Raw genomic sequence first — 20,889 nt, forward strand, 5'->3', positions numbered from 1 at the left:
ATAGAAAAATTTTTTTTAAAAAAGGCAAGACTAGATATTTAAAAGCTTTACTAACAATATTTTACGTTTAGTACATTTCGTTAAATCGATGAATTTGAATTGAGATGTATAACGAAAAGAGACGAAAATAAACTAACGAGTTATTAAAACGTGTATAGTCTATACGCGTATATTTAGTCTATAGCCATATATATAACGATATACATATATACAAATATATCGTCACTCCATCTATATGGACATCGTCATTAGCGGGCTTAGTGGGCGTCATGTGGATAAAGTGCGAGCACAAACCACAAGAATACTTGTCGTACAATATTTAATTTCGATTGATTCCTTTTAGCATTACAAATAACACTTTTAGCTTATATTATAAAGTGCAGGTTTAAGGCACCGATCTCACTTTTAATCACAATCTACTAATCACAAATCACAGACCCAACTTGGTCCAACGTCTCATCACCATAATGATCCACTGAATCCTCAATCAGAACTACCATTCGTTCCATGAACTCACTGACTAAAGTCAAGATGGCGCCTCGACCCCTCTCGACTCGTTTCGTCGGCTCTGAGTGGCCGAAACAATATTCATACTTTGATTCCTTAAGTAGTGATTCTAAATTATAACAGAATTAAAACAAATCCAATCAAGTTATCAAAAAAATCAAAACGAAACTAGTCGTACAATTTAACTACAGTACTCTTTCATCTGATAACACTTTTTTAAATTATAGCGTACCTACTAAATGAAATAATTAATTATTTTATATACTTTATTTGCCCATCATTTCTGAGTAATCAAATTAACGCATGTCGATCCGATTGTCCTTGACCGACGCCTGAATTCTGCTTGTTATTATCAGTAGCTTGGTTTGAAGGATTCGCTGAAACAATATTATTCAATATAGTATTTATAAAAGATGAATAGAGTTAAATTATTGTGGTCTGAAGTTCTAGTATATAACAACCCTGACAAATCTAAGTTAACTTACATTCAACAACGTCGCCACCAGGATAAGCTGTAAACAAACATACAAAATTAAAAAGGAAATTTTAATAAGTATCTTGTATATTTTACTTTGTGAATATATCTAAGTGAATGTTTGAAATCTATGCTTTAGACAACACTATATTAACAACTTAATCTTAACTTTTTATACTTATGACATTTCAATACTTATATGGTAAACCATATAATATAGCCCATACCATGACAATTATTACTTAAATTCTCTTTTCTTCTTATCCCGTGCTTATTACTTTAAGTTAAAGAAAAATTATATATGATTCAGCTCCCTTGCTCTTGCACCCATAGTATTTCTTAACTTCAGTTAAAAAATAATTTAAAAATCGTTAGTATTAAATATGTAATTAAGAAAATATTTAAATATAATTCAAAAATGGACTTACCAGCAACGAAGGTTGATGCTATTAAGCATGTAAAGATAAGACAAATTAAAAAAATCGATTTGGCGTTCATTTTGAATAGTAAATAAACTATGCTAGTTCAACAAAATCGATGTAAATATATACTACACCGGTTTGATAGTGGACATTAAATATCGATAAAAAAAATTATGATTTAGTTTTATTTTTATTGATTTTAATTCAGAACGATACGACGGTTCATTTAAAGAACACATTAAATTCTTTTAAAATGAAAATGTTTACCGCTGGTTAATTGCTCTATACGAAATAAAAATTAATTAAGAAAGTAGTTTTAATTACATTAACTTCTTATTTATGAATAATTTGTTTTGTTTATCCCAATACCTACTTAAACATAATAAAACCCTCTGAAATAATCTAATTTCAGATGATTTTGTACTTAGCTTATGTTTTCGTTACACTCTGAACTACTACCAAACACTATTTAATATAACATTAATTTTTAAACAACGATAAATAAACATATCACGGAGTATAAATGAGCCTTTTGTTATATTTTTAATGCCATTATTACATTATCAAGTGCACATATAACCGGTATTAAACACAATGTTAAGAATTATGCTTTTTAGTATAATTTTGATCCAAAACCTTCTACTTCAACGTAAGTTGAATTAGTTTACTAATTGTTATGTTTTTGGTGTTGTTTAAACATAGTACTAGTCAATTTAAAAGATTCCAGAACTTTTTCCGGAAAATTACGTGTTTCTTCAATTTTGAACCCAATTTATTTTTTTTGTATTTACGTTCGATTCGCAGATTTGCTTGTAAGTTTATACATTTAATCATTGCAGAACTATCTGAAGCTTCAGGAGATGTTATACATAGTGAGTAATCCAATCGCTTAGTCTTTTGACTTACGTTCGCATATTAATTTAATTAGTAACTCAAGTCGCTATATCGTCTTTCAAAACGATAAAAAATTTCTCGTAAGAAAATGTTTAAACAGTCCTTAAATATAGATTTAAGTTTAATCGCCATTCTATTTTTTTTTTAAATAACAGGGGCAAACGACCACGAGGCTCACCAGATCTAAAGTGATACCGCCACCGCCTATGGACAATCACTGTCAGAAGGCTCACAAGTGCGTTGCCGGCCTTATAAGAATTGGCTCTTTTCTTGTAGGACCCTAAGTCAAATTAGTCAAGAAAAACTTCTGTGGGCAGCTGGTTCAACATAGTGGTCGGCAAAAAATGCCTTAAAACGCTCCTTTGTGGAACGACGGACGTCGGGGCGATACGGGTGGAATTTTGTAATCTGCCTTGACGTCCGATTATGAAACTCAGCTTGAGGTATTAATCCAAACCACAGCTCTATGATTACGTATTTATACCCCGAGTAGCCTATAATTGTTTTATATGATTAAGTGGGTTGTTTAGTGGGTGGGTCTGTTATAGCATTCATCAAATAGCATTCATCAAATAGCAAGTCATCCGTAATAACGTTTTTTAATTATATTTTTTTGTTTCAGTTAATGTAACAAATGTCGCATCAAATACAAAAGATGGCAAGACAGAGAAAAGTGTTCAAAAATACATATTGGATCTACATGACAAGAAAAAAGTAAAGCATGTAACATAACATTTATACACAATAAATTATGTTTTTATCCAATGAAAATCAGTTATTGAAGTATTTATTAAATTTTTAAAGAATATGCTTATACATAGGTTAGGGTAGTTTTTAGTATACGAGTTTGATTCCGACCCTTGAAAAACATCCTTGCCCTTAATTAATAACAGAAAAGATTTGATAAGTCGTAACCAAATCTGAGAAAAAAAGTGGGCGGCGGGAAGTGAGAGAAATTATTATATTTTTTTTTATTTTTTTTATGGCTCTGGCACGATTTGTGCATTAGCCAGCGTCAAGTATAGGATTTTTTTATAATTTGTGCTTGTCTTTAGAAATTCGACCGTGTTCTCCATGTACGGTTTAAGCACTCGCCCGGTACCGCACAACCTTCCCAAAGGCCGAGAACAAATTTAAATTAAATTAAAACTTGCCCTCGAACCGGGAATCGAACCCGGTACCCCTCACCTAGCTGCCACTTAATAAGACCGCTAGGCTATAAGGCCCCTAATTATTATATTTCTATAATTTTCCAGAAAAAGAAACAACTTTGGGTTATAAACTAGATAAATTAATCACAAAATGGCAGTTAATTTTTTCGTTATCCACGATACATTCATATATTTTAATAACATATACTTTAACTGTCCAATATTTATTGACACGACATTCACGAATCCATAAAAAATATACATATAATTTCGATATAAATATTGCGATTTTTATATAATTTTAGGATTCGATAACAAAATTCCTAGCACAATGAACGGAAAATTTTTATTCGTCACATTTTTACTACTGTCATGCTTTTATGCACAGTTAACAGTTAGTTGTGAACGTAAGTACCACAATATTAAATTAATACTAAAATCAGACAGATTAAGGGTCTTATTACAGCCATTTATTATTAAATTTGTTTAATTCGTTAAAAAAAACAAATTTAATAACATCATTTTCCGTCAACATTTAAAGTAGTCTTAATTTTGGTTTGAAAAGGTTTGGTTATTTTTTTACAAATTTACGAATAAATGTTAACTGTTCTCTTATAGCAAATCCTATCCCAGAACCGGGTGGCGACGCAATTAGTGGTAAGTAAGATCAGATATATCTGCTAATATAATTACAGTTAACGATTATTTTTTCATTGGTCGTTTTTCTCTATAATTCACTTAATTTTCACTAATTCACTTCGTAAATGAAGATTCTAGTAATGAATCACTTTTGTTGGTTTTCGTACATCTGTCTCAAATGAGATGCATTAAATTGTATAGCCATATCTATAACTTATATAATGTTTTTGTACAGCACAAGGTAACTTATTCAATTTGAATATTATTTTTTATAGTGAACCCATCGAACACAGCAAGTAACAGCAATGATCAATCAACTCAAGGCAAACAGAATCAGAATCACAAGGCTTAGCTTAAGCCAAGGGAGGACGTGGTACGACTTAAAAACTGATTATAACTCGTTATTTTGAATGTTTAATCTAGAAATCCCTTTAAATTACCGAACTGCACATCTTTGACACAAGTAATTGGTCAAGAGATTAACGTGTGACGTCACACGATCAAAAGCTAGAATGTAAAAACGCATGGAAATTTTCGTGCGTCGCCAACATTTTTATGGTTTCGTAGTGTTAACCATTGTAAAGTTGTTTTTCAAAAATAGTATTAAAAGTAACTCATTTAATAAGCTTAATAATTTTATCATATTAAAATGTTAGATTTGACACTTAGGGACTCGTTCGTTTTGTCTTTGGTATATCAATGCCACGTTCGCCAACAATAAACAATATCCATATTATTTAATTACTAAAAAAAGGGTTTTCAAGTGATTTTCGTGTCTTTTTCAGAGTTTGATGGTGGATCAATCTACCTATGAGCCTCATTCGACAAAAATATATTGTTGAAAAAATTAATTTGTGTTTATTATTTGATAGCTCCACTAGCTTATTTAATACTTTAAATTACTAATATACTCTTAAATCACCAAAGAGTTCATGAGTTATTACGTAGAATACCCAATATAATCATCAGTTCAATATAGAACCCAAAATAATTGAAGAACGTAAGACATAAGAGAAACAAGTGAACGCAACTGCTTGCGCCTGCGCGGTGATGAGTAACTATAAAAAAGACTACAATTTAATGTAGCTCTCTGTATTTTTTATTTTACCAAAGTGAAACTATTCTAGTTATAAGTATTGCGTAATTGTAACGGTTTATACTACAGACTATATCTAGATATATTTATAAGCTTTACGAACGATATTTGACGTTTAGTACATTTTATTAAATCAATGAATTTGAATTGAAATGAATAAATAAAAGAGACAAAAAATGTCGGTAAACGTTATATCCTTATACATGTGATAAAGATATATATATATAAATACTTTCCTGCTAAAAAGTAACATAATTACTGATCAGCACATGCAATCCCGAAATAACAGAAATTCAATTACAAAAGTAAATCCTCATGTCGAAACCGACACACCCACGCAGATCATATTTTAAGTTTACTTCACAATATTAAATTACCAATAATCATATCAAGAAATAACCATAAAAAGAAACAGTTTCATTTAATTAAGTATTTGCTATTTATTAATTTTACAATGACAACATCACGTGTTTTCTTTTGCATAGTCCTAACAGAGATGGCACTGTGTTCAATACACATAATGAAATTACTCAGGTCTAAGTAGACAAATTTTAATATAAATTTAGTTTTCTACTTTCTAGATACACTACTGTTAACGCACCTTGACTAAGTCCTCATAGTATGATATATACACAGTACATCTCCTGAAAGCGCGACAGTCATTAAAATCTCGCCTTGAAAATCACCCCGTATATTTGAAAGGGACGTTTATTCAATAAATTGTCTAAAGAGTCTTTTAGGTTATCTAAGCATTTATACATACATCATTATAAAGATATTTTTTCCGTTTTTCATTTTCTAAACATTTTCAGTGTTACCTAGGTAGTGTTATTTACACTTTACAATTTAACGAGGTTAGTTCCCGTATATCGACTCGCCTTTTTTTTGTTACAGATTTATCACTATTTATTTTTTGAGTTTTTAATTTTATAGAAAACAGACAGGAGGCTTACCTGATGTTAAGTGAGTGCCCATGGTCACTCTCAATGCCAGAGTAGTCGCGAGTGCGTTGCCGGCCTTTTAAGAATTGGTACGTTCTTTTCTTAAAGGAATCTAAGTCGAATTGATTCAGGAATACTTCATTGCTAGCTTGTTCCACATAGTGGTAGTGGGCGGCAAAAACTGCCTTAAAAACGCTTAGTTGTGGAACGACAGATATCGAGGTCATACGGGTGGAATTTCGTATTCTGCCTCGTCCGATGATGAAACTCAGCTGCAGGTAATATTCTGAAAACTCTCCATATAAATGCAGTAGAAGATGCTGTTATGTTTTATCTAGTATAACCTGTCATAACTACTATAATGTAATAGCGGCTTTACAAACTTTATAAGAAGTTCCGTCACGGAAAACTCAATATACTACTTTGATAGTTCCAACGTATGTAACACCAGTCTAACCACTGGCCGGCCTGAAGCTTGTATATGCCATTAGCGGTTAAAATAACTTTGTTTTTGCAAATGCCACTAGACGTGTTAAGTTTTCAATACAAAAGACTATCGTTACCTTACTATAATGACTATTATTACGTATTGTTCGCGTTTAAGCTTATTATTTTTAATGTAATTCCGCTGTTGGCCGGAAGGGCCTTGACAGCTCAGCTGGGGTTCTTTTGGCGAGCGTAGTTCGGCCGGAATGGGCTTTTCCCGTGAGTTGCTCTCAACGAGACTTGGACTTCAGGCAGCTGCGGTCAGCGGTAGTCAATCGCTTGACGGGCAGCCTTGCGATTCTGTAACTAGCTAGAATGCTAGCTGTAATGCTTCTACAGCCCTTTTTTTTTATACTAGGTGAAAATGCGCTTACGCAGGCCCGCATCAAGGATGTCGAGCTTGACCCGGGGACTGTGGGGCTGGGTCTACACTCAAAACCCTCTGCTATTCAGAGGGGTAGCGAGACCCCACCCACTAAAAACACCTCAGCCCTTTACATGCACTTAATATGGGCCCTCGGGGTTCGCTAGGCATTCTACCCAAGGGACCCGGGCTTATATCCGACATAGAGGGCTCATTCAAGACAGTCCAGGTGACACACTCAGCCACAGTATGCTCCGCCGTGTCATTTGGAGCGCCGCAATGGTGGCACAACGGATGCATCTCCCTTCTAGGCACCTTATGCAGATACCGCCCAAAGCATCCATGGCCAGACAGTACCTGCGAAAGCCGAAACGTCACAGTACCCCAACGCCTATTCACCCAGTCTTTTAAGACTGAGCGAATTTCCCCTATTGTCAATGCACCAGCGCGGGGCGCTGCTAGATCGTCAAACCACCTTTCGAAAAGAATTTCTCTGGCATGACGCCTCATATGCCCCGCAATTTCCCCCCACGTGACGTTCCCGTTAACTATTACCTCGGCCTTCGCACGGTATAAGGCAGCGACAAGTTCCACCTCCCGCTCCCAAGGAGGAGTACCAGCTAACACACAGGCTGCCTCGAACGATACGGTACGGTAGCAGCGAGCTGCCCGAACCGCAATCACTCGTTGCGGCCTCCGTATAAGCATACGGTTCGTCTGCCTGATCAGCGCGTCGTCCCAAATGGGGGCCCCGTACAGGGCCATACTGCGAATGATTCCGCAGTACAGCCGGCGCACGCTCTGGCATGGGCCTCCAAGATTAGGCAAGAGCTTGCCAAGTGCTCCTGCCGCCCTCACAAGTCTCCCCTCGAGAGATTTAAAATGGGGCTCGAAATTCCAGCGACCATCTAGAACAAGACCAAGATACTTCATGGAGGAGGCCACTGAAATCCTAACGCCTTCAACCACCAATGCCGTCCCCGAAGGAGGACCCATCCTCGGGCCATGAAATAGCAGGGCTTCCGTTTTGTCAAGGGACACCCTGAGACCCAGGGCCTGGATCCGCCCAACAACCAGCCTAGTACCGGCCATCGCAAGCTGAGCCACCTCCCCAAATGACCCTCCGCTCGCCACGACTAGAGTGTCATCTGCATAGCAGAAGAGGCGCATCCCAGGAAGCAGTGCACCTCGCAGCACCCAATCATATGCTGCTACAGCCCTTATTGGGTCTGTTCAGATTGCATTCGTTTCTTTATCGATTTTAGTAGATTAATAGATATTTACAGTTAGGAAAAGATAGATGAAAAGTAATATAGCCGTAGTATATAATAATAGTAATCTAGGGGCGCTACTGCCCTTATTAAGTATGTTACGATTCGTTTGAATGAATAAAGAAATGATAAATTATGATGATACAAAACATTAAAATTAATGTTGTCCATTTCACTTAATCGTGATATTGTAATAAACCTATAAAATAAATTGATAAAAATTGATTTATTGCTTTTCAAGTATAAATTGGTTTATTCACATTAAGTATCATCATTCAAACCTTCGCCATGAACGGAAAGATTGTTTTCGTCGCTCTCTTAGTATTGACCTCCTGTCTTATTGCTACCGCCGTGGCAGAACGTTAGTATAGTATACCTTTAAAAATGTATTAGTTAAAATGTGGTTTTACAGATTAATTAATGTTTGACAAAGCTTAATTTTCGAAGGCTTTCTTCAACAAGGAATAACCAAGCAAAGAGCTCAGCTTAGCTCTTAAGTTCTTATAATATTACTTGCGAGTTACTATTATCATACGAAGAGAGCTTTAGCATTTCCGAGTAAATTTTTCATATAATAATTATCTCTAATAAATATAATAATATTTCTTATTTGTTTCCAGCCAATCCTATTCCGAGCCATGACACCATAAGTGGTAATATTTCAATTAGATATTAATATAATATAATTAATTAATGTACCTATTAGAGTTTAATTAACAATTTCATTTCAGTTAACCCTTCAAACACAGCTAGTAACACTGATAGCCAAGACACCCAAGGCCAGCAAAGACAGAAGAAACAAGGAGGCATATAGTAAATCTCGTAAGTATCAAAGGTTCATTCAGTAAAATATCGAATATATACGGTTTAAAATCATTGCATACAACATAAAGACATTTTCCCCCCCGTATTTTAATCTATATATATAAAAATGAAACCCGTTTTCCCTTGTCACGACATAACATGAAAACGGCTTGACCGATTTGTCTGATTTTTTTTTATAATATTCCTTGAAGTACGAGGATGGTTCTTACGGAGAGAAAAATTAAAACAATTGAGTGAAAAAGTCTAAAAATAACACTTTTCTATATTCCCATACAAAATATTCGTAATAATACTTAAAAGTCAATTTGAACTCTAATACCATATCATAAAGTTCAAATGTTAGTTCGAAGGAGGGGTTCCGGGAAGGTAAATTTTTATTTTTTGACATAATGTATTTGTTGTCTTATCAACTTTCTTTTTTTTATCTTACTAGCTAGACCGGTGTCCCGAATAGTAGAATAAGTATTAAAAAAACATAAAGAATCGACTGTTAGGCGGTAAGATGTTCGCCAGGCCAGCTAGTATAATAATATAAATGATTAAAAAGGGCTAAACATAGTATTCTAATAATATCAATAAATGTCGAACGCTAAAATCTTTTCAACTAGGCTGTGCGGTATAGGACAATATATGATTTTTAAATAATATTTTAATATACATATAGAATATACCTGATATTGTTACAGTAATATACTAATGTTGCAGAGCTTATACAGGAATACCACATTTACACTCAGAAATATTGTACATACTTATTGCAATGCAATATCGTCACCAGTGAGTTCACACTCACCTGTGAGCAGGGAAGTGAGCTAGTGGTGTGTAAATGTGGTATAACGTACAGCTCGTAGGGTCACCAAAAAGCAAATTCTAATATTTTAGTAGCTATTGTTATATTGTTGATCTTCAACACCTTAAATTAAATACATTTTTAATTAAATAAAAATTTTGAGCAATATGTAAAATTTAACTTTGATTCCTGACCATGATTTATTATTTATTTTTCAGGTAGAAGACACAAAATGTATCAAACATGTGTTAAAATCAATATTGAGAACCTTCCATAAAATAAACAATAAATTGTACATAAAAAAAAGTTTTTTACTTAGTAATTTCTCACAAATTCCTGAATTACGCCAATATTTAAGGAAAAATAAAATATGTTAATAATCATGTATCTTGTCATAATTTCTAAAAGAGCTTAGTGGTTTTTGGATCCCTTGTAACTTAAATTTAAAAAAACATTCTTTTAAAAAAAAAATCTTGATAAAAAAATGCTTCCCAGCGAAACAGTAATGGGTGGGAAAAAATATCAATGAGCTAGAAGCAAAAACAATTTGCCTGGAGGCCCTGAGTCAATTTTCAATGAAACAATGCTCTAAAAATCGCAGTGTGCTTTGGGGTTGTTATTGCATGAGAAAAATTAAACAGTCGCACAATTGTGTCAGTCCCATGCCTTATTGGAAATGACGTGATTCAAGACGGGTACAAGATGCAGATTTTTATTCAAAATCACAAAGATAGACACAAAATTAATTTTATAAAGTTCAATAAGCGTTACATACTTCATTGGAAAGATTTACATTTTCTAAAAAGTCATAGTTGCCACCAAGTCTGAACACTGTCTCCTATATTCTCTGCAGAAACTGTAAATAATATAATCATAAAACTTTATTTATTTTTACACACTCATGTATATTATATACATGCATAGAGAAAAGCAAAACCGCTGACAGCTAATAGTTTGAAGATGCAATCATCATTCATCATCATGGGATTAAAAGTGAATTGAATCTGGAATAATATTTTTTATGAAATGTTTTAATATTTAATAAAAATATTGTTTTAAATAATTGTCGAAAAACAGCTTTTATCTATTTAGCTCTAGCCTCATGATTTACGAAATTGTAGTGATTTGATAAATATATTCTTACCTACAATACGTGTTCCAATATGCTCTTCTACGCGTATGGAATAAAAATATATTTTCCTAAGCCCAGAACTGCCGTCTTTTTAGATTGGCCGATATTACACTCGAGTGATGTTGTACTTCTTACTCTGGATTTAAAAATGCACTCATGCTCTACTTAATAACAATATTTTTTATTTATTGGTCATGGTCTAAATATTTTTTCATTTAGGTACTTGACTTCCGTAACTTATTGATCATAAGGGAACGTATTCAAATAATTATTTTTCTAAATACTCCTAGTTCTCAAGGCCGTAGAACGGTCGAGGAGAAGTGGCAATAAACTCTCCGTTACTCTTTTAAATCGGGCTTACAAAATGTTTGGAAGCACCTGGAACCATTACATCACGTTCCTCATCACAATGAGTTAATAAATAACATAACCAAATTATTCACCTTGGCGCAAGGCGTGGTGAAATAGGAGGCATGGCCTTGCAACACGGGCACAACTTGCAAATACGTAGTATTAAGGCGAATGAAGGCAGAAAAAAATAAATACCTTATAAACACCGATCCAGGTCCAACTAATCATCACAAGTAGTACCCATTCAAGAGTAAAACACATGGCCATCGCAAACCCCCCCCCCCCTTTTTGGGAAAAAGAACCTGATGCATGGATGCTGCACAAGGAATCTGAACTATGAAGTTGGTCAGATAAATAAAAAATAATTGATACCACGTGGGTCACGGTTTGATTCCACCTTACATTAATTAATTGAGCAGTCGCGGACGATCGCTCCCGAGACTGGAAAGACAGCAAAGAGATCCAGATGTGTTATGTAGTTTCCAAAATTTTTACATCAAAAAATAGATAGTGGTGAACTGAAGAAAATATATACTACTAGGCTTTAGGAGCTCCCTTTTAACGTGCGATTGAATTTATTTATTGACAACACTTGTGCCTCACTGCGATTTTACTAAAAAAACGTATGCAATTATATACGAGAAAACGTATGCCTTGAATAGAATTAATCGTTTTATGCAGCCTGGTAGTTAGCGCACAATTTTTTATAAGTATTTCAGTTATAGAAGTTACTAATCTTTTTTAAAAGAATCTATGTTTTTCTGTTCATATAGAATATTTTCATAAATGTATGACTTGCTAAAGTTATTATTTCGATTCTCGTGAGGATTGCTCCCATAACCAGCTTCTGTACAACAAATATCGATTTAATATCATTGCTGCATAGCTGCATTACCCCATAAAAGAGATAATACTATAATAATTATCAAAATACGAGCCTTGGAGTATTCTCGTCAGTAAGATGATGATGTTCTCCATGCAGGCAGCACAAATTCGGGTTTAAAGTTTGTGGGGTCAGAAATACTGCCCGTTATATATTGGTGTGATTTTCCTTAGTTTCATCTGATCTGGACAATCTATACATTGATTAATATCATAGCTAAGTATAACATTAATTTGTGTTCATAAAATAAAAATATCTTTAGATTTTTTAAATTTTTAAATTAAGAATTAAAAACGTTTTCTGTGGAGTATTAGTAAAAAATCTTTTAAATGTTCCTGCATTCGAGTTTTGCACTTCGAGGTTGAGTATTTACTTAATCATTTAGTTGTTGGACAAAACAGAAATGAAATTATTGCTCTTTTAATTTTCCAAGATGAGCAGGCGTTCAGGCATCATAAAAATTATTGAAAGTCCTCAATTTGCATACGTTGTAAATTCCCTAGCGACAGTTTGCGAAAAATTGATTAAAATATTATTGTCAAATAATAAAATATAAAACGATTCGATAATAAAATATGTTTCATTTCCCCATCACGAAGTCATTAAGCGTATTTTTATAAAAACCAAGTCCAGCGTAAGATAGTTCAGTACAAATTCAAAATGAATACCAAAGCTGTTCTATTAGCTATGCTCGTATTGTCGAGCCTGCTGGCCATAGCTGTCTGTGAACGTAAGTAAACAAATATTTTTATAAGTTACTAGCAGACCGGCCAAGCGTTGCTGTGACTAAGGTTTTTGTTACATTACATAGTAGTAAACTATTCAAGGGAAACGGTAGGAGAACTTATGTGAAACGTTAGTAGGTACTTTGAACACAGCGCCATCTGTTAGAATTGTGACTATCAAATAATAAACAAATATTTTGCTATGAAATAATATTGCGGGTATAAATTGAACTGCACACGGTGTTCAAATTTGATTGATATCGGTTCGGTAGTTTAGGAGTCCATAGCGGACAAACAACGTGACACGTAATTTATATATATTAAGATATGTAATTGTATTCTTAAAAAAAGTTTCAGTAAGTCTGGTTATTTATTTTAACGTTGTCTGACTTCTAATAAAATATTTTTGTATGACTACAAGCTTATTAAAAAATCTCCAAATACATTCATATTTTTCTTTCTCAGCCAACCCATTGCCGTCCAGTGATGTCATTGATGGTAAATATCTTATTCTCCATACATCTTATAGAATGAATATGAATTTATATGTATTGTATCTAAATATATTTTCACTGTGCTTCGGACATAAAAGAAATTATATTATTATTCATTGCAAAGCTAAATTAATAACCTAAGAGTTCCTAGGCTCGTTTCTCTAGAGACTAGGTATATCAATTTGGAAAGCACGTAGGTAAAGAAAAATTGTCAATGAAACTTGGAATGTATTTTTTCAGTGAGCCCTACAAACAAAGCATCAAACACCGACACACAGAAAACTACAGGCAGTCAGAGTCAAAAGAATAAGCTGAAATTCCCTTTCTTCCCGTTTAAGTGTAAGTTTAATTGTCATAATATCTTTTAAAGCGCTTTATATATATAGCGACACCTATATTCTACGGCAACAATCACTTCGATGACGCCATACTCTGAAACACGCTAACGAAGTTATTCCGGCCGCTAAGGATGTATACAACTTCTCGATCTTAGCCACTGGGACCTTCCGAGAATACGAAAAGGCGTGAACCTTTACTTTGTACTTCGCTCACTCCAGTGACCTTCCGTCCAGCCCTTCAGGCGATTGACCACTCCGTGACGGCCCAAGCCGAGGTTCGAGTCTCACAGGAGACGTCCTTGCGCTAATCGCGGAAAAAACGCCCATTCAGGCCGAGCTACGCTCGCCAAAATTGCCCGAGCTGAGCTGTGGCCCTTAAGGGCAACAGCGAGATTCCATTCAAAAAAATCTTCCTTTAGGAGAGAGGAACTGTTCACCATGCTTCCTCCACAGATATAACGTACACTCGTACGTACGTGTGTTTCTGACTATGGCCGCCAAGTATACTTTTTTATATATAACGGGGCAAACGGGCAGGAGACTCATCTCATGATAAGTGATGCCGCGCAAGTTTGTACTCGTACCGGTACTCATCGACGACTGCGTAAAAAAGTAACTATGTTTGACAAATGTCAATTCTTCAAGATTAGCAGTCTTGGAAGCGTCGCTTTCTGTAACTTTTACAAATATATTTTATTTTCAAACTTTTGTGAAAAATAATGTACTTTGGTATTTCATAGAGTACATTTTTATAGACGCTAGAACGCCAAAAGATAAGAAAGAATAGAAGACGGTACTTTCCTATGAAAATAAATATATAAATTTCTTCACATGTGACTGCTAAATAAGGATACTATTTAAAAAGTGACGGTACGATAGTCCTAATTTCTATAATCGTTATTTAAAATATAAGTCTGTAAGAGAAATTATGTGCATATAAAGTATTAAAATCTAAAATTGATATTAATTGTTTTCTTCTTTCAGAGGGTGTACTGCTGTTCTGATGGATACTTTATTGTAGTTAAAAGAAATAAAAGGATGTATTTACTTTTGTATTTGATTTTAAAAACCCCCTTACATACAGATATATCGATCCCTATTATACGGAGCAAAACTCAATTCCTTGGTAAACAATTATTATAAGCATTACGCTTTGGAAGGCACTGAAAGTCAATGACTTTTTAGTTATAAATAAGTAACATGAACAATAAAGTATAAATATGTCAATATACTATCTCTCTATATCGTAATAGAAATAATGCAGAACTCGTCTTATGGTGTTGAATAGATACGACCGCCAGTAATGAAGACCACAGGAAGAAGCAACAGTTATACCTACGTATAAGCAAGCTGAGAACCTTACAGTAGAACACATTATCTAGGGAGCTGGCAAGCGAGCAAGTGTATGTTTTGCTCATATTTCGTGTTGATAGGAATTAAATCTCAGATCAATACGGCAAAATTTTCTTAATGAATTAAGGTCGTACGTTACTGCGTTTTTAAGCTACAGGGGTTTAAATCTGTAAAAATTCGATGCTAAATCATTTGCTCGTGTCTGCCTCTAGGGTTAACGGTCCATTTAGATAACGAAGAAAATATTATATAAGCCAGACATTCAGGTCTCTGCATTATCATTTATCAAAGGAGCTCTCCTAAATAATTTGCTCGTAGCTGTAATTCGTCCATCGATCGGTTCGCTCCATTCGATTTAATAGAACCCCTGAATACAAAAAAATTGGCAGACATTTTACTTTTTCTTCTGTAGTGCCACTCCAATACTGGAGGTTGGCGGTCAGCTCGTCATGCTTCTTCTTATTCTTCGCCAAGCGCATCAGCTGTTCTACGCTGGCCACTCCCGTCCATTCTCTGATATTGTGGAGCCACGACTTCCTCTACGATTTTACTTACTGACTTATGCGATTATTCATAGTATGCCTATTTTTTTGTTTTTGAATTTTTTGTTGACCTACGAATATAATATGAATTCCGATCTGAAAAAAAAACAATAACATTCAAAATATTTGAAATTGTCAGCTTTCGGAGTATCAGTGGCCTGGGTGTCTGACTCATATATGTTTTTTTTATAAGCAATATAAACAACAGTCAACGAGGCAGACACGAGCAAATAATATATAGCACACTTCTTTTTGTCCACACTTTTGAAGCTCTCGTAACAGAAAACGCGGCGCTACGATGGTAGCAGACTATTTTTCTGAAGTCGTTCGCAGGGTTTTTCAACGAACACTGTAGGTCTGCCAAGCGTGCATTTCATGTATATATTTTTTTAATTATTATAAAAAAATCTCTCTAATTCTATTTTTTTTGAAAATATAGCCAATGGCTCCCTTGGTTTTTGCGTGAAAAATCCTAGAGGCATTTGGTTGAATCGAAACTTAGGATAGGATTCGGAAACGAGAGTATGCGCTATGTCTGACGGGAGGTATCTCAAAAATGTATTGGACTTTGTCATCTCTCTCTCTCTTCTGTAGCTCACGTCCGAGCGTCGTAGTCGCAAGGAAATATCTGGATCGGATTTTCTGTTTCCACCGGTTTTATGTCCAGCGCCTCTGGACTTTAACATATAATATAAAAGTCATAGTTAACCAAGTTTTGTTATTGAATCTCACCTTAACGCAATGAATGTATGTCCACAAAGTTTAATTACGTTTATATTCGAAATTCACATTGTCTCTACTGAGAATATCTAAGGCCTGAACATCAACGGGGTCTGTCAGGCCAAAGACGGCTGACCACGTACTTGACTATTTAGAAAAGTGATTATAAATAGAAAGAGACAGAAATCTCTGGGACAGAACAATGGTTTTTATGCGCCGGGTTTTTTGTTGTCAAATGCAATTATTTTGTTTACAATAATTCTCAAAGCAAAAGTGATTGTCTGCGTTTTGCTATACATAGTCACCAGTTACACAGATACTTCAAGAACACATAATAATTATATATTGAAAAGCATACTTTATTCAGGCATATTTAAACATAAACAATATATAAATTATAGCATACCATCTTTATAAAAAAAGAGAGTGTGACTTTGATAAAACTGTTTAAAACTTGTTTAGAGAGATACAACGTACCTATATAAGACAACAGAGTATATAAGAAAGAAGGAACATCTAAAATATATACATCCTCTGCGTTTCGTATGAGTCTTTTATTAACATATATGCGTATAATAAAACTATTGAATAAAGTTAATTTTTATTCTTTATTCGTTATTCATATTAATTTTTTTATAACATTTTCATAGCCAAATCGTGACTTTCACTATTGTGTTTATTTTTGTTTAACTTTTATTTTTGCCTTTATTATTACTTTATTCATAATTGAAAGACAATTTCTATTGAAGAGACTTAAAATGCATAAATCATTATTTATTTTCGTTTTAGTTGCTTTCATTCCTTTGTGCTTCACTAAGCGTGAGTTTCTTAAACATATTTCGTTTTATTTGTCATACAACACAGCTTTTTGGACTTGGCGCCGAAATTGCTTTACGTTCTCGCTGAGCTACGCTACTGGAGGTTTTACGAAAATAATCGTTCTTAGAAGGTTAATTGAAGAGATTAACAAAACAAATGTCAAATAAAGCAAGAAACAAATCATCAACCTCAGTTATTTGACGTAATCACGTTTCTTTTTCAGATCATAAGTTCGAACATCGTGAAGTGCACAAATTTCCACATCATGTTATTGATGGTAAGTCTTCTAGATTAATATCAAATAATATACAGAAATCACCACCTTAGTGGTCGAGGCTGCAAAATACACACATACACACATACCCGGGACACACAAGTCGTAACAGAAGAGCAACTCTAATTGCCAGTGCGATAAAGGAGCAAAATCTGCACTCCTTAAAAATTGTAAAACATTTAAGTGTCCGAGAAACGGTACCAGTAGATAAGATCTGGAACAGAAAGAAAACATGATGATGTAAACATTATGATAACATTATGAAAACCTCACTTCACTCTTAGCAGACAAGGAGTCCCGATTATATCTGCTGGAGTTTCTATGAAGTGTCAAATGAAACACTGTTTGGCTAAATAAGGTCTCCTGCGTTTTGTAAATATAAATAATAAAAAAACGTTCCGTGAATGTGGAAGCGTGTAGTTATTAAACAATCAACAGACATATCACTTATGGCAGAAATGATAATAGATTCAAAGTATCGACACTGGTACATTCAAAATTTGATTAAAGTCCTACCTTACATCCCTATCCTATATTATATTGTGGTTTAAACTATACATTAAAGGCCGGCAACGCACTTGCAAGCCCTCTGGCTTTGAGTAATGGGCGTGGAGTGTTCATGGGCGGCGGACATTTAAAATCAGCTGAGCCTCCTGCCCGTTTGCCTTTTGTTCTTAAAAAATACTATGTATTATATATTGAGATAATAATCAAATAAAGGTCTAAATGTTGGCAAAATATCACTATTCTGTGATTCCAAAGAACTTAATGGTCAGTGGTGTAAAACAAAATGATTGCGTAACAGAAAGATCAATCACAAGCAAACGAAACGTACTATCGCTCTATCGTTTGTTTTTTAGTTAGATTAGTTTCACATTTTACTTCAAAGACTCATTATCTGCATACTTTTGTCCATTTTCAGTAAGTCCTGTCAATGTTGCTATTAAGTCAAACCATGAAGAATCAGATTTATCGAATAATCAATCGGATGATTTATCGGATGATTTATCGGATTACCAAGACATAGACAGCGACCAATATGACGAACAAATTATCTGTCCGTTTGGCATTTTCAACTTTTTGGTTGGTTTAAGTTATAATCCTTTTTAATTTAAGATAAATATTTTAAAGGAAGACACACATGGTAGACAACATTTGTATTGTAAGGACACACTTCTATGTTTGATTTACTATTGTCCATTTGTGCCTTTCCATAAATATTGTTACAAAAATACCAGTACCTTCAATACAAAGAAAAATTAAGTTTAACTAAAAATTAAGTTTTACTATTCCGGATAAGCGAACAGTGTCTATGAGATAGCATAGCAAAATGTTCCATAATATGTTGATATGTAGCTACTTAACGGGTAGGCTAAGTAAACGCATATTACGGTGTAACGAATTTCGAATGGGCAGCTAGTAGAAAGTAATAACTATTAGAACTTATATGTTTGCCGTAGCACTTTAGTTTCTCAGTCGTTTTGAAATTTAACTTCATATGTTACTTCATTTTTACTAATCAAACCAACGTAATATGACAATTCGTGTTTCAGATTCCCTTCTGTTAAGCAACGTGGAAAATGTATTTTTCTTGGCTATAATTTTGAAGGTAAGTCTCCTGTAATAATATTTCACTTCTAATTTCTAAACAACATTTTGATGGCTGTTTCATGTTTCAGCAATATTGTAATCCCAAGGCTTATTAAAACTGTGATAATTTTTATTGATACAAAATTAAAAGTTATGACATTAAATGCGTCTTTTATTTTATCCTGTTTAAGCGTAAGATCGTAGGATCCAACACAGGCTGTGCACCAATGGACTTTCTGTATACATTAACATAACATACAATTCTCTCGAAACCCGCATGCGTTAGGCGTTGTCCTAATTGGCGAAGATCGCACGATTACACGATGCGGTCTCGTCGTGCGATGAGTTCAAACATACAGATTTCATCAGATTGTCCTATTTGAACCTCGCAAGTAATCGTGCGAGCACATGAATGCTTTAATAACGATCGTACGATGCGTTTGATCGTGCGATCATGTAATCAAAGCAACAGATCTCTTTTGAGTGTCCTAATCGGTTACTACGCGATGCGTCGACGCGCAAGGGGCGAACGACGGCATCACACGATGGACATCGCGCGATCTATTAGGACACCTGTTAGGTCATCGCACGACCACTTTGATCGTGAGATGAAAAACGCATCGCGCCATCGTACGATCGCTCCCAATTAGGACGCCGCCTTAGACCCAAAAAGTCGACGCCATGTGTCAGGCATAATAGGCTAATCGCATACTTTCCTATTAGAAACAAATAAATGATCACGAAACAGATACAGTAATCTGAGGCCCAGACCTTAAAAGCTTGTAGCACCGGTGTATTCCAGTTAATTAAAAATGCAAAGCATCCCAGTATGTGGGATATTATGTAATTTTTAACAACCGAGTTTTCTCAAAAATCTACGATATTTGTCAAGTAAGTAAGGGCCTACTAGTATATAAAAAGTTATCAAAGAAACTGATGCAATCTGCGGCTAAGACCTAGAAAGAAACCGAAGAACCGAACACTTTCACAAATATTTGTATGAGCGTCAAAACAATAGTCAATATCTTGTAAGCTGATTATAAATGTGTACGGTTGTTTAGATTCTATTTTCTTCAGCCAGTAAAAAAACCAATGATTTTAATAATTTATCGGTTAGCAATCTCAAAACAAAACTGCTGCTGTTTTTACACGCTTTATATTAGCTTCACCTGTATGACAATGCAATATGACAATGCAATAATCCGAAAAAAATAAAAGATTAACTAAAAAATAAAAAATAAATAATAGTTTAAAAACTCTGTGCCATATTTTTCGTCTATCGAGCAACCCACGCTTTTTCGCAATAATACCAGTATTTTTTGTTCATTACCATTTTCAGCCTAAATTAGGAATTATTTTTCACTTTTTAGTATGATGTGCTTTAAAAGCGTGTTTTTTGTTTTTTTTAAACTATTATTTATTTTTTATTTTTAAGTTTAGCAATTGTAGTTTAAAATCATTTTCTTAATTGTTTTGTATTTATCTATTTTAGGTCAGTTTAGTTCTGTTACTGTTACTTGTTACTGTTCTGTACGTTAATGAAAAATTCCTATCTGTGAAGCACTTTAAAGTAAATTATATTTTATATTTCTTTGTAAGTATCCTGTATTTGTGTTCTTTCGTTATTGAATAAAAAAACAACTTTTTTCATTTAATGATTTTCTAATATTTAAACAACAAAGAATTTCCCTAAACATCTTATTGAATCAACATTTTCTTTGATCCGCGTTGACCACCAGAGTGATATATTCCCGTAATGGGAGAATACAAAGCAAGAATATTGGGTGCATCCGAAAGGAATCTAATT

The 20,889-nt window shown here is 34.2% G+C and overlaps 6 long non-coding RNA genes across 6 annotated transcripts; 5 read left to right on the forward strand and 1 right to left on the reverse strand.

Annotated features, from left to right (window-relative positions):
• Positions 1 to 759: 759 nt before the first annotated feature.
• Positions 760 to 1,544, reverse strand: LOC125055447. Its single transcript, XR_007117889.1, has 3 exons — positions 1,411 to 1,544; positions 993 to 1,019; positions 760 to 884 (listed from the first exon to the last, which is right to left on the reverse strand). It is a non-coding gene; the product is annotated as an uncharacterized LOC125055447 (long non-coding RNA).
• A 382-nt stretch (positions 1,545 to 1,926) lies between these two features.
• Positions 1,927 to 3,069, forward strand: LOC125055548. Its single transcript, XR_007117923.1, has 3 exons — positions 1,927 to 2,053; positions 2,244 to 2,276; positions 2,921 to 3,069. It is a non-coding gene; the product is annotated as an uncharacterized LOC125055548 (long non-coding RNA).
• A 656-nt stretch (positions 3,070 to 3,725) lies between these two features.
• LOC125055375 lies at positions 3,726 to 4,939 on the forward strand. The gene is made up of 4 exons (XR_007117873.1): positions 3,726 to 3,856; positions 4,068 to 4,106; positions 4,364 to 4,461; positions 4,874 to 4,939. It is a non-coding gene; the product is annotated as an uncharacterized LOC125055375 (long non-coding RNA).
• A 3,555-nt stretch (positions 4,940 to 8,494) lies between these two features.
• Positions 8,495 to 10,197, forward strand: LOC125055414. Its single transcript, XR_007117881.1, has 4 exons — positions 8,495 to 8,607; positions 8,867 to 8,899; positions 8,978 to 9,068; positions 10,080 to 10,197. It is a non-coding gene; the product is annotated as an uncharacterized LOC125055414 (long non-coding RNA).
• A 2,610-nt stretch (positions 10,198 to 12,807) lies between these two features.
• Positions 12,808 to 14,811, forward strand: LOC125055423. The gene is made up of 4 exons (XR_007117883.1): positions 12,808 to 12,957; positions 13,418 to 13,450; positions 13,687 to 13,785; positions 14,769 to 14,811. It is a non-coding gene; the product is annotated as an uncharacterized LOC125055423 (long non-coding RNA).
• Positions 14,812 to 17,059: 2,248 nt separating this feature from the next.
• Positions 17,060 to 19,246, forward strand: LOC125055407. Its single transcript, XR_007117880.1, has 4 exons — positions 17,060 to 17,218; positions 17,442 to 17,495; positions 18,415 to 18,575; positions 19,046 to 19,246. It is a non-coding gene; the product is annotated as an uncharacterized LOC125055407 (long non-coding RNA).
• Positions 19,247 to 20,889: the final 1,643 nt, after the last annotated feature.

The sequence above is a fragment of the Pieris napi genome, chromosome 13 (assembly GCF_905475465.1).
Source record: "Pieris napi chromosome 13, ilPieNapi1.2, whole genome shotgun sequence".
Classification (NCBI taxonomy): Eukaryota; Metazoa; Arthropoda; class Insecta; order Lepidoptera; family Pieridae; genus Pieris; species Pieris napi.